Genomic DNA, 22,298 nt, shown 5'->3' on the forward strand with positions numbered 1-22,298 from the left:
CGGTTCTGGTGCGCTGTGTCCTCCGTGGGATGGCAGCACATGCTGACTGTCCTCCAGCAATCGCTGCGTCACTCCTGTGCTCAATGCAGCCCTCATGTCTGAGCATACTGTGTGTGCTCACACACACCAGACAGGGCAGATGCTGTGGGGGAGCGAGGAGTGAAGTGGGTGCCACAGAAGGAGAAGCAAAAGGTTTAAAGTGCATTCAGAGCTTGCTGGGAACGTCCGAGGGGACCTCACCACCATCAGGACCTGTGTCCTAGCAGGCTGCGTAACTGCAGGTTCCTGGGGTGGGGGCAGGGGGAGGGCGGGGGGGGGGGGGGGGGGATGGTGGCCTTGCTTGTTGCTGTGCTGGCTACAGGCTGTTTATAACAGGTGCTCACACAGGTGTCTGTTACATAATCAAGTGACACCTTCACAAAGCCCCCATCCTCTGTACATGCTACGGGTGAGACACACCCCCAAAGTCCCCCATGCCCTCATGCCCCCATGCCCACCAAGGCCTGCACTCATTAGGGGACACCGATAGGTGGTCAGGCTGCCCTGCCTGCAGGTGCAGGTGCTAACGGGGCAGGGCCGGGAGGTGGTCAGGCTGCCCACCAGGCGGAAACGGGGTGGTGTTTCCAGGCCAGGCACTCACAGGGTGCTGGAGACAGAGCTCAGCAGCTCAGCCATCCAATCCTGTGACGTCAAAGCGGGGAGGAAGGCCTCACATGGCTCATCACCCCCTTGGCCCAGCTCACCTGATAACGAAGCATACGGCACACAGCCTTTGCTTTCCAGTGGGAGTCATGCCACGTGAATTCTACCAGTTTCTCTATTTTAATATCTTGCTCATTTGCTGTGAAGTACTGAGAGTAGCAAAGACAAATCCAACGCCTCTCTCTCCCTCTCTCTCTGACACACACAGCCCAGCTCCCGCTGCTATGGCCATTTGAGGAATGAACCAGTGGATGGGAGAGTTCTCTCTCTCTCTTCTCTCTGTAATTATTACTTGTAAATAAAAAAATCAATCTTTAAAAAAACATTAGGAGCTGTTCAAGACGCTGGAGGCGCCTGGATGGTGTGAGGAATACTGTGGGTTTTCTCCTGGATTTCAGAACCACGACACATGGCTCCAGGGATAATGAGGCCCCAACTTCCCTCAACGCCCAGTAATGGAAAATAAATGGGGATTCTCTACGCTCAAATAAAGGCTGCAGTGACTCGACGCTCACAGCAATAACGCCGAATGAGATCTCTGTCATGATTATCAAAGAAGGCATGGCCTTTCAGGGCGCAAGAAGGTGGGTCAGGCCCCTGCTGAGGGAGACGGGGTGCATGTGACGTGGGTCAGGCCCCTGCTGAGGGAGACGGGGTGCATGTGACGTGGGTCAGGCCCCTGCTGAGGGAGACGGGGTGCATGTGACGTGGGTCAGGCCCCTGCTGAGGGAGACGGGGTGCATGTGACGTGGGTCAGGCCCCTGCTGAGGGAGATGGGGTGTGTGACGTGGGTCAGGCCCCTGCTGAGGGAGACGGGGTGCATGTGACGTGGGTCAGGCCCCTGCTGAGGGAGATGGGGTGCATGTGATGTGGGCAGTGTTTTCCAGATCTTTACAGCCTGCTGCTTTAGTTGATTTCCTTTCGTGTTACATGTCTATTTTATGAGGGAGAGAGATGGCTCCTGTTTGCTGGCCCACTCCCTCAAGGCTTTGACAGCTCAGGAGCTCACAACAGGCCAGGCCAAACCAAGAGTCAGGAAATGAATCTGTGCTTCCTGTGCGGGTGGCAGGGACCCAGGGCCCTGGGCTATCATCTGCCACCTCCCAGCGTGAAGGGCCCTGAGGCAGCAGCGCTGCGGTATAAACCTTGGCCCTCTGGTCAGGGCTTGGTGCAGGCTCCCAGGCACCTGGGCGCCTGCCCATCTGTCATCTGTCTTCGCTGGGCATTCATCTTTACAGATATCCAGGTTGTTTTTCCCAGACCAGGGCCCCAGCCAGCAGCAGCAGCGTCAAGCTCACAGAAGCCAGACCTCCACCTGCTCCTCCTGTGGCTTCTGGGACCCTCCAGCAGGAGCCATTGAAACAGCCAGACCTTGCAAGTGCCCGTGGGAAATGCGCCATGAACTTTACACATGTGGCTTCAGCATTTTTGTACAAAATGAACTTGTCTTTTAATTTCACCTTTGTATCAACTTTAAACATCTTTTTAAGCATTTATTCTAGCTTTCATATACCGGAGAAGTGGGAGGATGGCGAGATAGATAATAGATAGATAGCTTCAGATCGACTAACTGATCTTCCTCCATTGCTCACCTCCCACTGCCTGTCGCAGCCGGGGCTCCCACGTGTGAGCGGGCATCCAGGCGCCTGGATCAGCCTCTGCTGCCTCCCAAGGGATATTTGCAAGAAGCTGGCTTTGAGGCATGGCAGTCAGGACTCGAATTGTTACTCAATAAAGATGCAGATATTGTTTAAGCAGCGGATTAACTTTTTGCACCACAAAACCTACCCTAATTTTTAACTAGCTTTATTTCAAGGGAACAAAGACATTTTGGGCCAGGATGAAAAATCTCCTGTCTGCTGGTTTACTCTCGAAAGCCTGCCTCACCCAGGGCTCAGTCTAGCTGAAGCCAAACAGGGTCTGAGAACCGAATCCAAGTGTTAGCGGTGAGTGGCAGGGCCTGCAGCAGCACCTCCCACCTCCCAGAACGCACGCCAGCAGGAAGTTGGAGCACAAGTGGGGCTGGGATTTGAACGCAGTTTTGATCGGGGGTGTAGGTGTCTCAGGAGGCACCTGCCCCACTTTCACCAATGCTCAGTCAGTGCCCTATAATTCAGGGGGTTGGGCAGGCCCTGCCGGACAGGAGAGCAGTGAGGGGTCTTCCCTTCAGACAAGGTGCAGGAGGGGCACCCGTGAGGGCAACGAGCCAGGGCTCAACAGGGACCACGGGCTGCAGGCTTGCCCAGCCCAAGCAGAGGGGCCAGCAGCGCATGAGCAAGACTCCAGGTGAGCACCCCGTGTGCTCAGTCCCACACCGCGAGCAAAAGACTCCAGGTGAGCACCCCGTGTGCTCAGTCCCACACCGCGAGCAGAAGACTCCAGGTGAGCACCCCCGTGTGCTCAGTCCCACACCGCGAGCAGAAGTGTCAGGCCCCAGGGACTCACCGTAATCCTTCAGTCCCGGTGAAGGGCACAGATTCCAACAGACAGCACACGCTGTATTTGCTTTGCAAGTCTCAAAGGCCGTCACTGTGATCACCAGCCCCAGCACCGATACCACAGTCACAAACACCATCAGCATCACCATCATCACCACCTGTATGACACCAACTCCTTCATGACATCATCACCCTTATGATGTCACCACTCCCCCCTCATCACCTCGATGACATCACCACCCTTATGACACCATCACCTTTATGACATCATCACCTTTTATGACATCACTACCGCCACCACCATCATTGTTACTGTCATGACATCATTAGCTTCCCTTTCCCCGCCATCACCAACATCTGTCACCAGCAGTGACCTTGTTTTGGCGTCTGTTGCCATAGCTAGATTTTACTGCAAGCATTTGGTCACTGAGTCACAGAGGATGAAACTGAGCCCTAAGCACAGACGAAACACCCTTTGGCTAACGGTATGACAGCTCCTAAATTTCCCTTATAAGTTTACTTCTGTTTTGGGGGTCACACACGGCCCAAGGACATGAAGCAGCCGAGCTTGAGGAGGTGCCCTCTGACGCTCAGCACAGAAGGGACTGTTGAATCATCGCCTCGTGCTGCCAGACATCCTATTTGCCCCAAGAAGTTACAAATCCCATTTTAATGCAAATGTGAGTGTCGCAGCATCAGATCGTAAGTGCTGGCCACGACCCAAAATCTTTACAGGCCAAAAGCAACATGTACTTTGGCTAATGATGCCCCAAGGACCTCCGACTGTCGCCCCTGACTCGGCATACAAAGCAGACTCCAGCATATTTACTTGTTTTACAGTTAGAGGGAAAGGGGCACAGCAAGAAAACTGCAGCTTCCTGGCTGTTGACCTGGTAATAAAAGCACCAGCAAAATAACCTGACAAATGGGCTCTCCTCACACAGCCGCCATCCCTCACCTGGAGGCTGGTGGACCTCTGCCATGCATCCAGTCCTCCCTTCTTTCTAGAACAAGCGGCTACTCGCAGACTTGGCTGTCACCCCGACTCCCTGTTCTACCTCCACGCTGCCCAACTTCCTCTGTGCAAGCCCCCGGTCACCCCTTTGAGTCCCCAGCCGGGAAAAGGTTGCAGGAGGCTTGCGGGAGTGGGGACACTGCACCTCAATGGACAGAGGAGGCTGAGAGCAGCAGGCTGGGGGTTGGGGGAGAGCGAGGCTGGGGGTGGGAGAGCGAGGCTGGGGGTGGGAGAGCGAGGCTGGGGGTGGGGGAGAGCGAGGCTCTGCCTGGTGCCCTGGGTCCGTGCAGAACTGCAGACTGCTGAGAAGGGATGTGTGTATGAGTATGTGAGCATGAGTGTGCCCTGCACGAGGCTGTGTGCAGGTGTGTGTGTGTGTGTGTGTGTGCACTGCGTGGGGCTGTGTGCAGGTGTGTGTGTGTGTGTGTGCACTGCGTGGGGCTGTGTGCAGGCGTGTGTGTGTGTGTGTGTGTGTGCACTGCGTGGGGCTGTGTGCAGGCGTGTGTGTGGCCACTGCATGGGGCTGTGTGCAGGTGTGTGTGTGTGCACTGCGTGGGGCTGTGTGCAGGCGTGTGTGTGCACTGCGTGGGGCTGTGTGCAGGTGTGTGTGTGTGTGTGTGTGCACTGCGTGGGGCTGTGTGCAGGCGTGTGTGTGTGTGTGTGCACTGCGTGGGGCTGTGTGCAGGTGTGTGTGTGTGTGCACTGCGTGGGGCTGTGTGCAGGCGTGTGTGTGTGTGTGTGTGTGTGCACTGCGTGGGGCTGTGTGCAGGCGTGTGTGTGTGCACTGTGCGAGGCTGTGTGCAGGTGTGTGTGTGTGCACTGCGTGGGGCTGTGTGCAGGCGTGTGTGTGCACTGCGTGGGGCTGTGTGCAGGTGTGTGTGTGTGTGTGCACTGCGTGGGGCTGTGTGCAGGCGTGTGTGTGCACTGCATGGGGCTGTGTGCAGGCGTGTGTATGTGTGTGTGGGCACTGTGCGAGGCTGTGTGCAGGCGTGTGTGTGTGTGCACTGCGTGGGGCTGTGTGCAGGCGTGTGTGTGTGCACTGCGTGGGGCTGTGTGCAGGTGTGTGTGTGTGCACTGTGCGAGGCTGTGTGCAGGCGTGTGTGTGTGCACTGTGCGAGGCTGTGTGCAGGCGTGTGTGTGTGCACTGTGCGAGGCTGTGTGCAGGCGTGTGTATGTGTGTGTGGGCACTGTGCGAGGCTGTGTGCAGACGTGTGTGTGTGCACTGTGCGAGGCTGTGTGCAGGCGTGTGTATGTGTGTGTGGGCACTGTGCGAGGCTGTGTGCAGGCGTGTGTGTGTGCACTGTGCGAGGCTGTGTGCAGGCGTGTGTGTGTGCACTGTGCGAGGCTGTGTGCAGACGTGTGTGTGTGCACTGTGCGAGGCTGTGTGCAGGCGTGTGTGTGTGCACTGCGTGGGGCTGTGTGCAGGTGTGTGTGTGTGTGCACTGCGTGGGGCTGTGTGCAGGCGTGTGTGTGGGCACTGTGCGAGGCTGTGTGCAGGTGTGTGTGTGTGCACTGTGCGAGGCTGTGTGTGTGTGTGTGCACTGTGCGAGGCTGTGTGCAGGCATACGTGTGTGTACAATGGGAGGTGTCAGTGGCCTCAGTCACTGCCGTGCGTGGTGACTTTACTGTGTGGACAGTGGCCACGCACAGCTGGGCCAGGCTCCAGGGGACAGGGCTGCCGAGTGCCGTGCTGCCCGCCGGGGAGGCAGGCTTCTGTCCCTGACCCACTGCGTTCTCCAGCGGTCAGGTCACCCCCCGCAGTCCCTGCCTGGCTGAGCGAGTTCCCGGTGGCTTGCGGCCTTCTCCACACACCTGTATCATATTATTTGTAATTTTTTCTTCTCTAGAATTTCAATTAATAAATAATTGCATGCACTATGCTGAGCACTCAGTAAAATATGATGTTGTGGTCTGTATTCACATCATGCAATGATTGAATCAAGCAAATTAACAAATCCATCACCTCACATAATTATCATTTCTTTGTGTTGACAAAATTTAAAACCTTGTCTTTTGGCAATTTTGAAATATAAGGTAATTGTATATATTTACAGATACAATGCAATGTTTTGATAAATGTGTGCATTTAGGAATGATTAAACCAGATAATTAACATTCATTATCTCACCTGTCTCTCTCCCTTTCTCTGTCTGTTGGGAGCATTTAAAATTCACTCCTGCAGAAATTAAAAAATATCCATTCTTGATATTCACTCTAGCTGACACAGCTCTCTTAGCAGCGTTTAGTGTCGGAGATAAATGTGCATTTTCAAGGTGTGCTGGCCTTCTTGTCTGTTTATCAGGATATCACTCACGGATGGTGGGATCCAGCCACAGCAAATGCAGGTGCCTGTACATGTGGTAACTGAGTGAGGCTAGGAACTGCTGCCACACACCCCTGGTATGGATGTGAGGCTGTGTGGGGTGGGCTCTAGGCGGCAGCAGTGTCCCTGGGTCACACCCCTGGTATGGGTGTGAGGCTGTGTGGGGTGGGCTCTAGGCAGCAGCGGTGTCCCTGGGTCACACCCCCTGGTATGGATGTGAGGCTGTGTGGGGTGGGCTCTAGGCGGCAGCGGTGTCCCTGGATCACACCCCCTGGTATGGATGTGAGGCTGTGTGGGGTGGGCTCTAGGCAGCAGCGGTGTCCCTGGGTAGGTGGGGTTCCAGACCCTGGACGCACCAGGCTGTTGTCCACATGAGGAATCCGTGTCACAGGCTTGGCATTCAGGCTTGGTTCTGGTGCTATATACTACCTGATGACCCGGAAGCTCTTGACTCGTGCTGTGTGGAACGAGAGTGGGAGCAAATGGCTTGGTCTGGAGCACACTTAGCATGGGACTGGCTCGCACTAACACTGTGAGACGGGTCCGGCCCACGGGTAAGCACGTTGAGACTGTAACAGCCGAGACAATCAAAGGGAACCGCCACAGCACATTCTGCCCAGAACTTCCCACTTGATGCTTTAGGGCTGCAGGTGACATGGGGAGGGCAGAGCGTGGGGGCAGCAGAGCGGGCTGGCAGAGTGTGGGAGGGCAGAGCGTGGGGGCAGCAGAGCGGGCTGGCAGAGAGTGGGAGGGCAGAGCGTGGGGGCAGCAGAGCGGGCTGGCAGAGCATGTGGAGGGCAGAGCGTGGGGGCAGCAGAGCAGGCTGGCAGAGCGTGGGGTTTGTGGGCGGTAAAACACAGGGACATGTGGAGGGCAGAGCGGGGGGGCTCTGTGGAGGGCAGAGCGGGGGGGCTCTGTGGAGGGCAGAGTGTGGGGACAGCAGAGCGGGCTGGCAGAGTGTGTGGAGGGCAGAGTGTGAGGGCAGCAGAGCGGGCTGGCAGAGAGTGTGGAGGGCAGAGCGTGGGGGCAGCAGAGCGGGCTGGCAGAGCGTGGGGGCGTGTGGACAGTGGAGCGTAGGGGCCTGTGGGTGGCAGAGCGCTGTGGTCTGTGGATGGCAGAGCAGGGGCCGAACGGAGGGCAGAACAGTGGGGGAGCAGAGGGCAGAGCATGGGGGAGTGTGGACAGCACAGTGACCATCCCAGGAGGATAGGGTCTAGGGTTGCTGGTCAGGGACCCGGGAGCACCCTGGGGAATGAACTATGTTCCCGGATGTGGCTCCCTCCTCTCTCTGCTAATGCCCGGCAGGCTGGCGCTTGCCTCCCCTCCGTCTTCTCTTTCTCCACCATACTCTGCATCGGGACTGGGCAGACTACCCTGCCACCTCCTTGTGCTGGCCTCCAGGCAGGTCCAAGCATGGCAGCTTGGGTGAGAGCAGGAGCTGCCAGCTTTTCTCCTCTTTTCAGTGTTTCTGGCAGTGTCTCAATGGGACTGGGTCCTTTCCGTGCTGCCTGCCCTCTTCCATCTGGCTGGCACTTCCCTGGGCCCTGGCAATACTACGTCCTCTTCCATTTGTGTTTGCAGCTACTTGCAGGCATGCCCACACTCAGGGTGGCCGCCAGCAGCTCCTTCTGCCCTGTCCGCTCTTCCAAGTGGGTGCCCCACAGGAAAACCCTCCTGCTGAGCGCCTTGCTGACTTGGCCCTGGCCTAGGGCACCTGCTTGGGATGCGGCCCTGTGCTGGGAGGGAAGGAGCCCACAGGTGCAGCAGGTGTAGGTCAGAAGGGGGAGGCACGGTGCAGGTGCAGCCGCTGCTCACCAAGCCCAGAGCTTAAACGCGATCTTGTGAATTCCATCAGAGATGCTGCCTAGGAAGTGAGTGCTCCCTGGGTTCGGCCACGTGCATCGTGAGGTTGGGTCGGCGTGAAGCGTCAGAGCAGCCAGGGCCGTGCTTTCAAAGTGGAGGCCGAGCTGCACCCACTCATTATTTCTGCCTGCGGCGCTCCGAGCCCTCCTGAAGGTCTCACCGCTGGTTACCAGGGGTGCGCTGTGCTCCTGGGTCACAGACAACATTGCCCCAAGAAGCACGCAAGCACTTTGCAGGGGCCCAAGTCGGAGGTGGTGGAGGGAGAGGCCAGGCCAGAGGCAGGGGTCTCAGGTGGCCTTTGCCAGCACGGCTCTGGGTGTGGCCTCCACCCGTTTCTGGGTCCTGCTGACCGCAGCTTTCACATCAACCAGAATTCACGCCCCGGTTGTGTATCGGTGACCTTGGAAATGCAGTCAACGGAGGGAGGCGGAGCCTTCAGGAGGCAGCAGAGCCCAGGCCTCTGACCAGTCCGGGCCAGGCTAGGGCATTCAGAACATGCATTCGGTTCCTGGCCACTCTCATTGTCAAGGTCTTCACGGATATGAGCAGGAAGGGTCAGTGATGGCGCACAGGCTGCGTTGTGAAGTGCAGTCTGATGAGGGGGAGGGGAGGTGCTCGGTGGGGATGAGCTTGACAGGAAGATGGGGCACGATGGATGCGGGGGCCACCAGGGAACCGGAAGCCAAGGCCACTTGGGTGCTGCTTGCTGTGAAGTCAGCTGCCACCGTCCACAGTTTCAGAAACCAGCAAAAATGCACTTAAGTTTTCGAAGCAGCACGATTCATATCTGGGAAGGAGGGTGAGGTGACACTGATTCCCTCATTAATTTAATCAATACTGTCTCATCGTCTCCCACCGCGATGTGAGCAAGACACCCGGGCTGTGCAGTGGACCGATCCCACTCATCTGGCACCCCAGGGTTCTTAGTGGGTGTCTCTGGAGTGTGCCCAAGCATGCGTTCCTAGCGCAGCTGAAAATACAGCAATGCTGATGCTATTACTACCAAGGACCTGCTGTGTGTGAGAGCGGCCTGCTACGTCTATATCTGTCTCAAAAACAGATGGCCAGCACCCTGAGCCGTCTCATCCTTCCTGCACTTCCTTTCCTTTGAAACCGGAACTTCCTGCCTTGTTGGAGATGGAGTTGGCATTGGCCGGCCCAGCAGCTCTGGAGTTCTGAGCTGTTTTCAGATCCTGCGCGTCGGGATGCCAGCTCCTCTCCGAGAACTGTGCCTGTGCCCACTCCGCACACCTGCCAGAAAGACACAGGCTCTGTCTGCCTTTGATCCTTTAGACACCCGTCTGGCATCAGAGTCACCACGGGAGGCGAGGCTGCGGCCACAAAGAGGGAGCCGAGTCCAAAGCCACCAGGCATCACTCCCTCATGCCTGTGTGACAGTCCTGATGAGAGCGTACACACACCTCCAACGCCTTACCGCTGCAGAACCAGGAGTGTGCAAGGATGCATGGTGCACGCAACTGCCCTGCATACAGAACGCCATGATCCAGGGCCGCGGCCGCACCCGCGCTCTGGCATGCCATGCGCTGCTGTGCCCCTGGCAAGCTTGTTCCTGTGGGCACAGTCCACACTTGTCCCTGCTACAGGAAGGGGCACACTTACCATGGAGGGTGACTACGTAGTTCTGCCTTCTTCACCTTTAACCACAGCCCTTGCTCGAACAGTCATGACTCGGCTCCCCATGGTTTATTCTCTGAAATGTCTCAGATGATTTCACTTTCGGTCAGGTTAATGCAGTCCGGGTCTCAGGGATCAACTGCCCTTCTCCTTTTTCACATAGGACGGACACATTGGCTGGTCCCCTGGCCCCGTGATGCCACTGGGCCCTATGATGTGCTGGCTCATGACGTTGGGCCTGGGATGTGCTGGCTCCCTGGCCCCATGATGCTGCCAGGCCTGGGGGTGTACTGGCTGATGCCACCGGGCCTAGGGGTGTGCTGGCTGATGCCACTGGGCCTGGGATGTGCTGGCTCCCTGGTCCCCACGATGCCACTGGGTCCCGTGATGTGCTGGCTGATGCCGCTGGGCCTGGGATGTGCTGGCTCCCTGGCCCCCGCGATGCCACTGGGCCCCGTGGTGTGCTGGCTCATGCCGTTGGGCCTGGGATGTGCTGGCTCCCTGGCCCCATGATGCTGCCAGGCCTGGGGGGGTGCTCACTCCTCATGCTGACACCACCTGTCTAGCTGTGGGCCTGATGTCACCATCTTAGCCATGAGGTTTTACACTCTAGCTCACCTGTGTTGAGCTGCTGACGTACTTTTATGAATTGGGAATACGATATCAACACACGGCAAACTTAACACATGCAAATTAAATATGCAAGTTTTATAAAAATACATTAAATGGTATTAATTCTATGCTGATAGCTGAATGTTAGCAGAAACTAAAACCCCGGACCATCTGGTGTATGTAACGACTGTACCATTTTAAACTCGTAATGATTATTAGGAACATAATGTGGTTTCTTTGATAATCGTAATTAATCTTATAAGTTATGACATATCTAGTTTCATTGCTTTTTTTCTACACAGCTGTTAAATTATTTGCTAGGTTGCTTGACAGTGCTGGGGTGGGGTGGAGGGTATCAAGGCATGCCCACGCTAGGGGGGCCAGCATGGCTCAGCTTGGCAGGGGAAGTGGAACTGGGCAGGGGAGTAGATTTAGGTAGGACTGGTCAGAAGCAAAGACAGAGCATGGACCTGGAGGGCAGTGGGTGAGGTGTGCGTGCAAGGCAAAGCCCACTGCATAGAAAGTGGTGTGCAGCGGGCCACGTGGTGCCCAAAGACTACATCAGCAGCCGCAGGACAGACACAGGTGACAGCTGGGTGGGAATGGGTTCCCATGCCAGCCGCGCACATGACGGCACCACCATGGCCCACAACCTCCAGACAATCCAGGGAGAAGAGACCACAAGTTCCAATAACACATGGGGATATGGGACACCCTGCCTGGTCATTCCCCTTAAACACAATCATTGCATCCTAAACTGCATCACAAACTACTTATTTAATTTTTAAAAAGATTTATTTATTTTTATTGGAAAGGCAGATTGATAGAGAGAAGGATATACAGGGAAAAAGATCTTCTATCCACTGATTCACTCCTCAAATTGCTGCAATAGTTGGAGCTGAGCAAATTCAAAGCCAGGAGCTTCTTCTGAGTCTCCCACGCGGGTGCAGGGTCCCAAGGCTTTGGGCTGTCCCTGATTGCTTTCCCAGGCTACAGGCAGGAAGCTGGATGGGAAATGGAGCAGCCAGGACATGAACCAGCACCCATATGTCAATGCTGGTTTGTGTCCCCGCAGTACCGTGTGTCTGTAATTGGCAGCTGCAAACCTCTCCCCGGGCCATCAGCCCAGTCCTGGGATGGCCTGGCAGTCTGTGGAGCTCCCCAACGGAGGGTCTGTGTTCTGCTCGAACACATGTGGCCCTCAGGTGACAAACCCACCCTTCAGGTTGGGCCTGCAGGAGCTGTGCAGGCCCCTCACTGCAAGCCCTAAGCAAGCAGCTCCCCTTGGGATTGCCGTGGAATTGGCAGCTGCCCTCCACTCCCAAACCCAGCTTCCAACACACTGAAGCAGCAGCAGTGGTGGCTGCCGTTTCAATGGTGGCCGAGGATTCTAACAGAATGAGACAGCTCCATGTACCCACAGGTGAGACTTTATATTCCCATCACCGGTGGGTGCTACAGTCACGTCAAGCTCTCCCTGCAGAATACCAGGTGACTGGGAGCTTACATGAGACCTGTACTGGAGGTCAGATGCCTAACGCCGAGGCTGGCATGGTGGCACACGGGATTAAGCAGCCTCCTGCAATGCTGGAATTCTGAATGAAAGCTGGGTCAAGTGCTGGCTGTTCCACTTCTGACGCAGCTCCCTGCTGATGCACCTGGAAAAGCAGCAGAAGATGGCCCACATGACATGGATCCTGCATGGGACATGGTGGCCCTGACATGTGGGCAGCCTGGGTAAAGCTCCGGGCTTGCTTTGGGACCCTGCACCTGTGTGGGAGACATAGAAGGAGTTCCTGGCTCTTGCCTTTGGATTGGCTCAGCTGCGTCCGTTGCAGCCATTTGGGGAGTGAACCAGTGCATGGAAGAAGCAGAACTGGGACTTGATTTCAGAATTAGATGAATCTGACCTTAGAGAGACATCCTGTGTCCTGAGTCATGCCTGCTATTGTACAGTATCATGGGACAGGGTAAAGGGCTTTTGCAGGGAAGTGACGAGTGAGAATGCAGCAAGACTAAGTTTCCTTACTTGTTGTATAAAGGGCTGGGCTGGGACCTGAGGCTGCAGAGGCCTGAGCCCTGAGACAGGGAGTGTTTTGTGTGGGCAGGTGCAGAGCCTCCTCCATGGGGACCAAGAGCTGCCAGGCAGTTGTCTGGGAAGCTTGCAACTTGGGGCAGAGGGAGGTTGCAGACCCTCTCGCTGGGGTGAAGACATGGTTCCCCAGAAGCCTACTGTCCATGTAGGCCTTTCCTGGGCTCTGCTTGCCACTGTCTTCAGCAGTGCTGTGGTTTCTGAGGTCCAGAACCCACACGGCAGAGGGTGAACCAGGAGGCAGCCAACCCCTGCGTTCTGCGTTTATCCAGAATGCACAAGGAGACTGGCTGTGCAAGAAGTGGCAGGTGTCTGGCCTAGTGATCAGGAAGCTGCTTGGGACACCTGCCCCCAGAGCAGAATGCAAGGGTTCGAGTCCCAGCTCCGCTTCCTTCTGAAAAGAAGCTCCTTCATCGGCAGAGTTGCACCTTTCTGCTCTGAGAATGAGCCGCCATGAGAAGTGGCTTTGCTCCTTTTAGAGGTAGCACTACACAGAGAAGGGTTCCCAAAGCATTTACTTCTGGAATGAATGATTGACTGTCTCAGGCCTTCTCAAGTTAGTCATTTGCATTTATAAATTCCACTGTTCTATCATTTTATTTCCTTTTACAAGGCCATAATTGCCTTTAACCTTCCTTTAGGTAAACTATTTGTAATCTCAGTTCTAACACTTGATAAAATACAGACATTAGACTTTTCAATGACCTGTCTCCTGCGGCCCTCGGGCTCGCTGTGGGTTGGCACGTCTGCAGACTGGGACCTGGCACTGGACTACAGCCAGCCTGTAATTGGGCCCAGCACGGCTGATGTTTTCATGAATAATCAGGAGGCCTCTCTGCCTCTCTCATCTACAACAGCCACCCCCAAGTCAAGGGCGAGGCAGAGAGGGGAGCCTGCTTCCCAGCTGTGCTTACCCTACGCAAACTGCGAATCAGCCCAGGATGGCGAGACCCTAGGCGGCCAGCAAGGCTGGCTGTAGCAGAAAGGAGCTCTGTAGCAGACTCAGAGTGGGCCGCAGGGTGGGGGTGGCCGCAGGGTGGGGGTGAGCAAGCACCCCTGGTTCAGGAGCAGACTCGGTTTGGGGTGAGCGAACACCCAGACTCAGGGTGGGCCGCAGGGCGGGCTGGGTGCACACCTGGTCTCCAGGTGCTGGAATCAGAAGCCCAGGCTGTCCCCAGGCTTGGGCTGCACTGATGGCTGGGTTCTGCTGTGCTCCCACAATCCCTGCATTGCGCCTACACCGAGCCGTGGGGGCCCTGAGGAAGGCTTGCTCCTCCCAGGTGCACCCGCAGCTCTTTCCTCGCTGGCTCCTATTGCTCACAGCCCGCCTGTCCCAACACCCGCCTGGAGCCTCCAGCCTGGGGACTCTTCTTCTGATGAGCCACTGATCTTTTTAACACCTCTGCTACTGCATTAGGGCAATCTTCTTTTGTGATTTATATTTATGCTCAAGTTCAATCCTATCAGCTCCTTCCCATTCTCAATTTCCCCTCCCATTCTGCTCGTCCTGATGATACCATTTTTGTAGCTAACTCGTAGGCTGTCACTTCCCGTTCAGGAGCTGAGACATAAATGCACATGATTACTTTATTTTATGAATGTCCGTGATGACTAATGCACGATTGGAGCTGGAGAAAGAAACTTCGCCTTCTGCCTAATGGACTGCCTGCCCCAGGGCTCAGCGCTTGCCCTCCCCCTCCCTCCCTCCCTCCCTCCCTTCCTCCCTAACAAGTCACATGTGCTGAAGAAGCAATGGACACTCAGAATTCCTTTTTGGGGATTTTCAGATGAAAGAAAAAGAAAGAGCAAAAGAGCAAAAGAAGGAAGGAAGGAAGGAAGGAAGGAAGGAAGAAAGAAAGAGAGAGAGAGAAAGAAAGAAAGAAAGAAAGAAGAAAGAAGAAAGAAAAAGCAAAACTGTCTCCAGACTGCCTGAATTCTGGGGTGACGCAGTAGCCTAATGGTGAAGGTCCTCGCCTTGAACACGCCGGGCTGCCCCTCGGTGAGCCAGGCATGGCCCCCACTTGGGCTGCTCCCTCAGTGAGCTGGGCATGGCCCCCGCTGTTTGGGCTGCCCCCTCAATGAGCCAGGAATGCCCACGCTTGGGCTGCCCTTGGTGTCTGGAGTCTTCCCATCATGTTGTGCCTAGGGGGTGGACTCCTTCCCTGCAGAGTCCTGACAAGTTCAGACTGGCAAAGCCACAGCTGGTGAGAGTCAGGGAACGTGGGGTTGGGGGACAGAAAGAAAACGACAGTGAGACACACAAGCAAGGGCATGTCACTGCTGCCTCAGTTTCTAAAGTCCATGCACACACTCCTTTTATCCATAAAGGGCCTACTGAGTGCCTAGCATGCTTTATCCCAGTTTGGGCAATCCAGCCAACAGGACAAACCAGTCCACTTTCACTGAGGCGTGGTTTCTCCCAGGACACAAGGGACAAGTCAGTTGCTCACCCCTAGCTAGCTTGGTCCCAGAAGTCATGAGGAACAGAGCAGGTCAGGGCGCCCAGTGGCTGTTAGGAAATTGGTTGATTTTCACGTCTCCTTGATGCAATGTTCAAACAAAGACTTGAAGACGACAAAAGATGAGTGCAATTGTAATTCCAGTTGAAAATCCCTTAGATGGCTTTTATAAAACTTCCAGCATGCATGGAGTGTTTGGGAAAACCACACGTTCTCCCGTCCAGTGCATACAAACATGCTCTGGATGGGGGTGCAATCTCCCACAAGAAAGTGGGGTACCCATCTCCACCCTCGGTCCTGGAGAGGGTCAGGCTGGCCATTAGCAAGTACGACACGAGTGGAGCCTGACGGTGCGAGGGCTTCCTGCTTCGCTGTCGCTGCACCTGCAGCTCGGTGACACTTCTCAGGGGCCAGACGTTCCTTCCACAGGTAGCTGCCAGTGACCCTGGGCCTTGGTTGCTTTTTCGTGATGGAATGAGAAGATTTCAGAGGTCTCCACATAAGGAGGGCACAATTTGATGGCGACTATGGAGTTGAGAGAAATGTGAAGACCAGTGACGACCAGTGAAGATGATGGTGCGTGGACCAAAGTTCAACAGAGATGGGGCCGGGGGACAGGTGCAGGCGATGCTGTGGACACCTCACCCTGAACTAAATGGAGTTCCATTTTCCTTTTCAGATTGGGCTCTTCTACCACCTCCTACGCCTGAATTCAGGAAGGCATCTGAAATCCCTTCTCCTTTTCAACCCTAGCATCTAACTCATCATCAAAGCTGACAGGTGGATTGCGGTGCCTGCCTGCCTAAGGACCTAACACACAAGAGCCTTCAAAGAGCTGAGAATGGAATTCTGGCAGCCACAAGAGGCTCCATCCTGAGCTCTCTCAGCACCTCTGCCGCGCCAGCTCCCGCGAGCAGACGGCTACAAGCACGTGCCAGCCTGTCTCCGGCCTCACATCTCTCCTACGTTGATCTGTATCCGAAGATCAGAGAGCTGAGATGTGAAGGCCAAGGCTGTGATGCTACTGCCTCAAGTCACTCAGTGGCCACCCAGTCTTCACGGGACTTAGCTCAAACGCTGCCGTGCACCGTGGTCTGTGCAGGGAGCCTCCTCCCACCCCGCGCTAGGAGATCGGGCCAGGTTTGGAGTTCTCCGTTTTCCCGTCTGTTTTTCAAAACCTGGGTACTCTCCCTGGGCTGATGTCAGATCTCAAACTGTTGAGTCTGCAAATCCACTTCCAGGGTCATCTTTTCTTTGATGTCTTGATCATTCTCTTCCCCAACAGAACAGAGACGTGACAGTCCCATCCCACCTTCCGTGTGACGCTCGAGGCACTGGTCCCTTCGGAGAAGATGAATTTCTCTGTCTCCAGTGTGCCGCATTCACCTGCTGCCCCTCTCTGAGCAAGGCATCCGACAGGAGAGCCACGGTGGCTGCAGGCGGCAGCCAAGGCTCGAAGGACTCACCTGCAAGCAGCACAAGCAAGTCGTGGAGCCCAGCACGACGAATCTTCCAGCAGAATGGTTCCTCCTTCCACCACAGTGTGGGCAGGTCCAAACCCACCCACATTTGCCAAATCCCACCTTCCTTTGGGAAGTCAGTCTTATATTCTTCAGGCTTTTGAGCCACTGGACGAAGCAAACCCTCATTTCGGAGGATAATCCGGTTTACCCAAAGTCTCCTGATTTCATGTTCAGCTCATCTAACTCATATGAGCCCTCACAGGGACACCCAGCTAACATCTGACCCACGGCCTCCTCCTCTCTGGGGGACAGAGAGCATAAAGTCAGCTAGCCCACACGGAGCCTCTTCCCAGCTGCCGGATCACAGGCTGCTGTGGTGTTGTGGTTGAGACCACAGCCACTGCCATAGTCACACGGGCCAGCCTGGGAGGGATGCGATGCGCATGGAGCCTGCCCTGGACTGAACCATCTGGGTAGCACTGGCTGAAGGAATGCGTGTTTCTTGAGAATCACGCAGCGATGGGAGCTAACCAGAGCTGAGCCCACATGAACACAGATGAACCCAACCTGCCTAGCAAACTAAACCCAAGTGGAAATTATTTCACTAAGTTAAAGCAATTCACATGAGCTGGGCTGAGCCTGTTGATGTTCTAAAATTGCACATGGTTCTCTGAGTTGAAGTGGAAGCCGAACGTGGAGGGTAGAACTGCAGCTCCGCCCCGCGGGAGCACAGGCACAGGACAGCGGAAGGCCTCTGTGAACCACTTCCAGGCTCGCCAAGACACCCGCCTGTCTGCGCCCTCCCCACGTCCCCAAGAGTAAAGGTGAGACTATTCATGAAGAGTCACATTTCCAACTCAAAGACGCCAAAACAAACACAAACCAGTAAGGACAAGTTAACGGATATCAAATGCTTGATGAATCTATCCAGTTCTTTCTTAAGCTATCAACAGTGGATATCTGAAACATGGAATATTCCAAAATGACTTCTCACATCTACTCAGCTTCTATATATTATTGATCAATTTCTCTCTTTCTAGTTACCTGTATCTCTCTGTATCAGTCTTTCCTTTCTTCCTTCCTTGCTTCCACCCTCCCCATAGACCTTCTCCACCTGGGCATCCCTCCTGTCTCCTGCCCCTCCTCTGCCCTGGGACCTGGACTTCCCTCTGCCCCGGGACCTGCCCCTCCTCTGCCCCGGGACCTGGACCTCCCTCTGAACTGGGACACTCACGGATACTTGAGCAATGACCTGTGTACCCTGTGTACTCCCGACCACCACCCGGGGGGAGAGGGGTGCTGCCCTGCGTGGTGGCCGTGGCTCCAAGTGCTGGCCTGGGTTGTCACAGCACTTCTTCCTGGGTCCTCTGCACAGTGAGTTCACGGGAAAGGTGTGGGTTTGACACAGTACCCTGGAGGGAGACCTGCTCTGGGAGCATGAGGCGGGGAGGACTGTGGCTCCCCCAGCTTACCTGGAAGGGACTAACTCTGGTTATTGTCTTGGTCACAACACATTCACAGCTCCCGGGACAGCTTCTTTCTCCTCTGACCAAGGACCTTCCCTAAAGAATAGACGCTAGGCACTTCTAGAACTCAAGTCAGGGCGACTCAAGGGCCAGGTGCCCTCGGACAGAGATCTCCAGGCCTTGAGACCAATGAAGAAAGCCACTCCCTCGGGATGGTCTGATGGCTCGCGCAGCGCTGCACGTCCACAGCTTCCCGTGGAAGCCGACACACACGTTCTCTGCCTGTTCATTTCAACACTTTCTTGATGGAGGCCAGGGACGTGGTGTTGGCTGGGTGCTAATTACGTTCCCTGTCTTCATTAATGAGATTTTCTGATGTGAGTGGGGTTTGGATCACAGCAGGTTTATACACATACGTTTTGTGTGTGATGTGCAAAAGGGGAGGCTGCAATCCTCATTTTAGAACCAGCGGAGATCTGACTCCTAAATCTTCATCCCAAACTCCGCCATTCTAACGCTGCACTTAAAGGCACAGCAGCCTCGGACCAGCAGCGTGCCTTCTGTACATGATCCACGTTGTTAGCTGCTGGGTGTCTAGGTGGGAGCTTTCAGAGGCTTGCAGCACATAATTCGGGCCCTAATGCACCTGCTGGCAGTGTTTCCCCTCCCTGCGTAGCAGTGGTTTTTGTTTCGTTCCGTTTCGTAGTCACAGAGCTCTATGTCAAATGCATAATTTCTATCCCTTAAACGGAGGAGAAAATGAGCCAGACACAGCAGGCTTATTAGAGACGCAAGGGCTCTGTGCCTGCAATTTGCACTGCTGCCACAGGGGGCATCGCAGCCCTGAGCAATTCATCCATGCGAATCTTTCTCTACAGCAGCCCACCAAACACACAAAGTCAGCTTAACCCGGGACACTTCAGGAATGAAATGAAAGATCTGACACTTGATACCTCATTAGACAGACGTCTGCCTTAAAAACAAACAAACAAACAAACAAAAACAGAAAGCTGGTCTCGTCATTGGCACAGCCTACAAATGGGGCACGTCAGCAACTGCTTTGCACTATCTGTTAGGTACAGGGATACAGCAGAAAGTAAAGCACATCTCCAGTCTACAACGCCTCCAGACGTACCAGAGGCCGCCGCGTGTGAGTAACGACAGCCTGCCATGCTCCGAGCAGCCCGCCACAGTAACAGCTAATGGCAGAAAACCCAAGAGCCAGATCTACAGAGAAGGCACTCACAGTCTGTCGGTGGGTCCTAAAGCTTGCCCTGGTTGTTCTGAATCGCAGAAAGTGGGTGAGAAGAGGCCACGGCTTCCCTCCCTCCTGCTCCAGGCACCTGTGGGAGAACAGTCCACCTGCAGCTTCCCTCCTCCTGCTCCAGGCACCCGTGGGAGAACAGTCCACCTGCAGCTTCCCTCCTCCTGCTCCAGGCACCCGTGGGTGGGCAGTCCACCTGCAGCTCCTTGCTGTTGTTTCAACACCCGAGAAGGCTGCCTTTCCACACCCTGCTCACAGTTGGGGCGGAGCTGATTGCTCACCTCATCCCGTTCCCTGCTCCCTTGCTTTTGTGACCCTTTTCACAGCTGCTGACTCTTCTCTCCTTTTCAAACAGGATTTGTTTATTCATTTATTTATTTATTGGAGAGAGAGAGGCTGAGCTGGGCTGAAGCCTGGGAGATAGGAACTCCGTCCAGGCCTCACACACGGGTGACGGCTGCCCAAGCACTTGGGCCATCTTCCACCGCATTGTCAGGCACATTGGCAGGGAGCTGGGTCTGAAGTGGAGCAGCTACAACAGGAAGTGGTACCAGTTGGGCATGGCAGCATCTCAGGTGGCAGATTAACCTACTGCGACCCTTTCACAACCAGGGACCCTTGCCCACATATCCCCTGTGCCCCCACCGTGCACTCGGCTCCAGAAGTGCCCACCCGCACTCTCCATTCCAGAGGGAGTGCCTCTCCCTGTGCAGGGAAGGGTTTTTTCTTCGCCTGAAGGGTCGGTCCCCTCCCTACGCTGCGGCCCAGGGCCTGCTCCCTGAGCGAGGAAGCTGTCGCTCTGAGTGGCGACACGCGGTGGTCACTGCAGAGACAGTCAAGACAAACAGCGCTCTTCATTCCCGCTCACTGTGACTACTTAGCAAGCTCCCTTTAACACATTTGTTTTCATTTTACTGGAAAGCAGGAGACGTCTGGGCTGGGCTGAAGCCAGGAACTGTGTCTGCGCCCCTAACAAGGCTGGCAGGGACCCGAGCGTTGAGCTGCCACCTGCTGTCACCCAGGATGTATGCTGGCATGAGGTTGGACCAGAAGCACAACAGCCAGGACTCGAACCTGGCACTGGGACGTGAACATGGACATCCTAAGCCGTGAGCTAACTGCTGTGCCAAATGCCTGCCCCAAGACCCCTTCCCTCACCAAGCAAAGTTGATCACGCAGTTGCCCCATGAGGTGGGTGGCCCACAGATGGCCAGGAACACAGGATGGGTCCACCAGCGAGCTTCATGACCAAGCCCGGAGGGGACTGTCCGAGGTGCTGTCGCTGTGAAACTGGAGACCCGGGTCTGCCTGTGCAGTCTGCAGGAGACAGAACGGACCGGAGTGCCAGGGAAGTGCCGGGAAGGGCTGCTGGGTGGCCACAAGCAGAGCAATAGGAATGAGGTCAGGTGGGTGAGAAGCTAAGGAGGAGGGTGGGGAGATGGGATGGGCCTGAGGGACAATTTAGAGAATTTAGCTTTCACTTGGAGGGAAGAGGAAAGCCACAGGGGATGCGGAGGAGAGCAGCGATGTGATGTGACCCACATTTGAAAAGGCTCACGCTGACTCCTGGGTGGAGAATAGATTCTGCAGTGAGGAAAAAGGTCCAAAGCCAACAGTGCTAGGGAGACACTCATGGAAAATTCATGTTGCCTTCCAACCTTGGCTCGCTTACCCAGTTGGAAATGATTACACCTGGGGAGGGTTTGAGCAGCCATTCCTGAGCTGGAGAACATAGCTAAAGGCGTGCTTCTTCTTAGAAGTTAATGTGCAAGTGACGGAGTGACTCAGGTTAGCTTGCCAACACGACACATTATAAACATTTGTTGTAGAATCACAGCCAGGTTGCAACTGGAGCAACTAAGGAGAAGTGTTTCTGCAAGAACTAGCATAGTGCAGCAGGCAGAACGGAGGCCCTGGGAGCACAATAGGGCAGAATGGAGGCCCTGGGAGCACAGCAGGGCAGAGCGGAGGCCCTGGGAGCACAATAGGGCAGAACAGAGGCCCTGGGAGCACAACGGGGCAGAACGGAGGCCCTGGGAGCACAATAGGGCAGAACAGAGGCCCTGGGAGCACAGCAGGGCAGAACAGAGGCCCTGGGAGCACAACGGGGCAGAACGGAGGCCCTGGGAGCACAATAGGGCAGAACGGAGGCCCTGGGAGCACAATAGGGCAGAATGGAGGCCCTGGGAGCACAGCAGGGCAGAATGGAGGCCCTGGGAGCACAGCAGGGCAGAGCGGAGGCCCTGGGAGCACAGCAGGGCAGAGCGGAGGCCCTGGGAGCACAGCAGGGCAGAGCGGAGGCCCTGGGAGCACAGCAGGGCAGAGCGGAGGCCCTGGGAGCACAGCAGGGCAGAATGGAGGCCCTGGGAGCACAGCAGGGCAGAGCGGAGGCCCTGGGAGCACAATAGGGCAGAACGGAGGCCCTGGGAGCACAGCAGGGCAGAGCGGAGGCCCTGGGAGCACAGCAGGGCAGAGCGGAGGCCCTGGGAGCACAGCAGGGCAGAGCGGAGGCCCTGGGAGCACAGCAGGGCAGAGCGGAGGCCCTGGGAACACAACGGAGGCCCTGGGAGCACAATAGGGCAGAATGGAGGCCCTGGGAGCACAGCAGGGCAGAGCGGAGGCCCTGGGAGCACAGCAGGGCAGAATGGAGGCACTGGGAGTGAATCCACATGTTACAATCAGTGGGAGACAAAGGGTCTTCTTAAACAGCACTGGCAAAATTGGAGACCACCTGAGGGATGAGGCCAGACCCTTCTAGCTCTTACCATCCTCAGAAATGAACTTAAAATGCATTAAGGATCTAAATGTGAGATTTGAAGCTTTTTTTTTTTTTTTTTTTTGGATAGTCAAGTTTACAGAGAGAATGAGAGACAGAAGGACCTTCTGCCCGCAGCTCTTGAAGTTCCCGCATAGGTGAGTGGATCAAAATGACACCCGGATGGGGTCAGGCTGGGAGAGGTCCTGGG

General features: G+C 55.6%; 1 protein-coding gene across 1 annotated transcript in view; it reads right to left on the reverse strand.

The window, feature by feature from the left end:
- TMEM132D (transmembrane protein 132D) overlaps positions 1 to 22,298 on the reverse strand; it is a 259,981-nt gene that overhangs the window by 9,621 nt on the left and 228,062 nt on the right. The window lies entirely within an intron of this gene.

The sequence above is a fragment of the Ochotona curzoniae genome, unplaced genomic scaffold, assembly GCF_017591425.1.
Source record: "Ochotona curzoniae isolate NIBS_2020 unplaced genomic scaffold, NIBS_Ocur_1.0 contig_46, whole genome shotgun sequence".
NCBI classification, from domain to species: Eukaryota; Metazoa; Chordata; class Mammalia; order Lagomorpha; family Ochotonidae; genus Ochotona; species Ochotona curzoniae.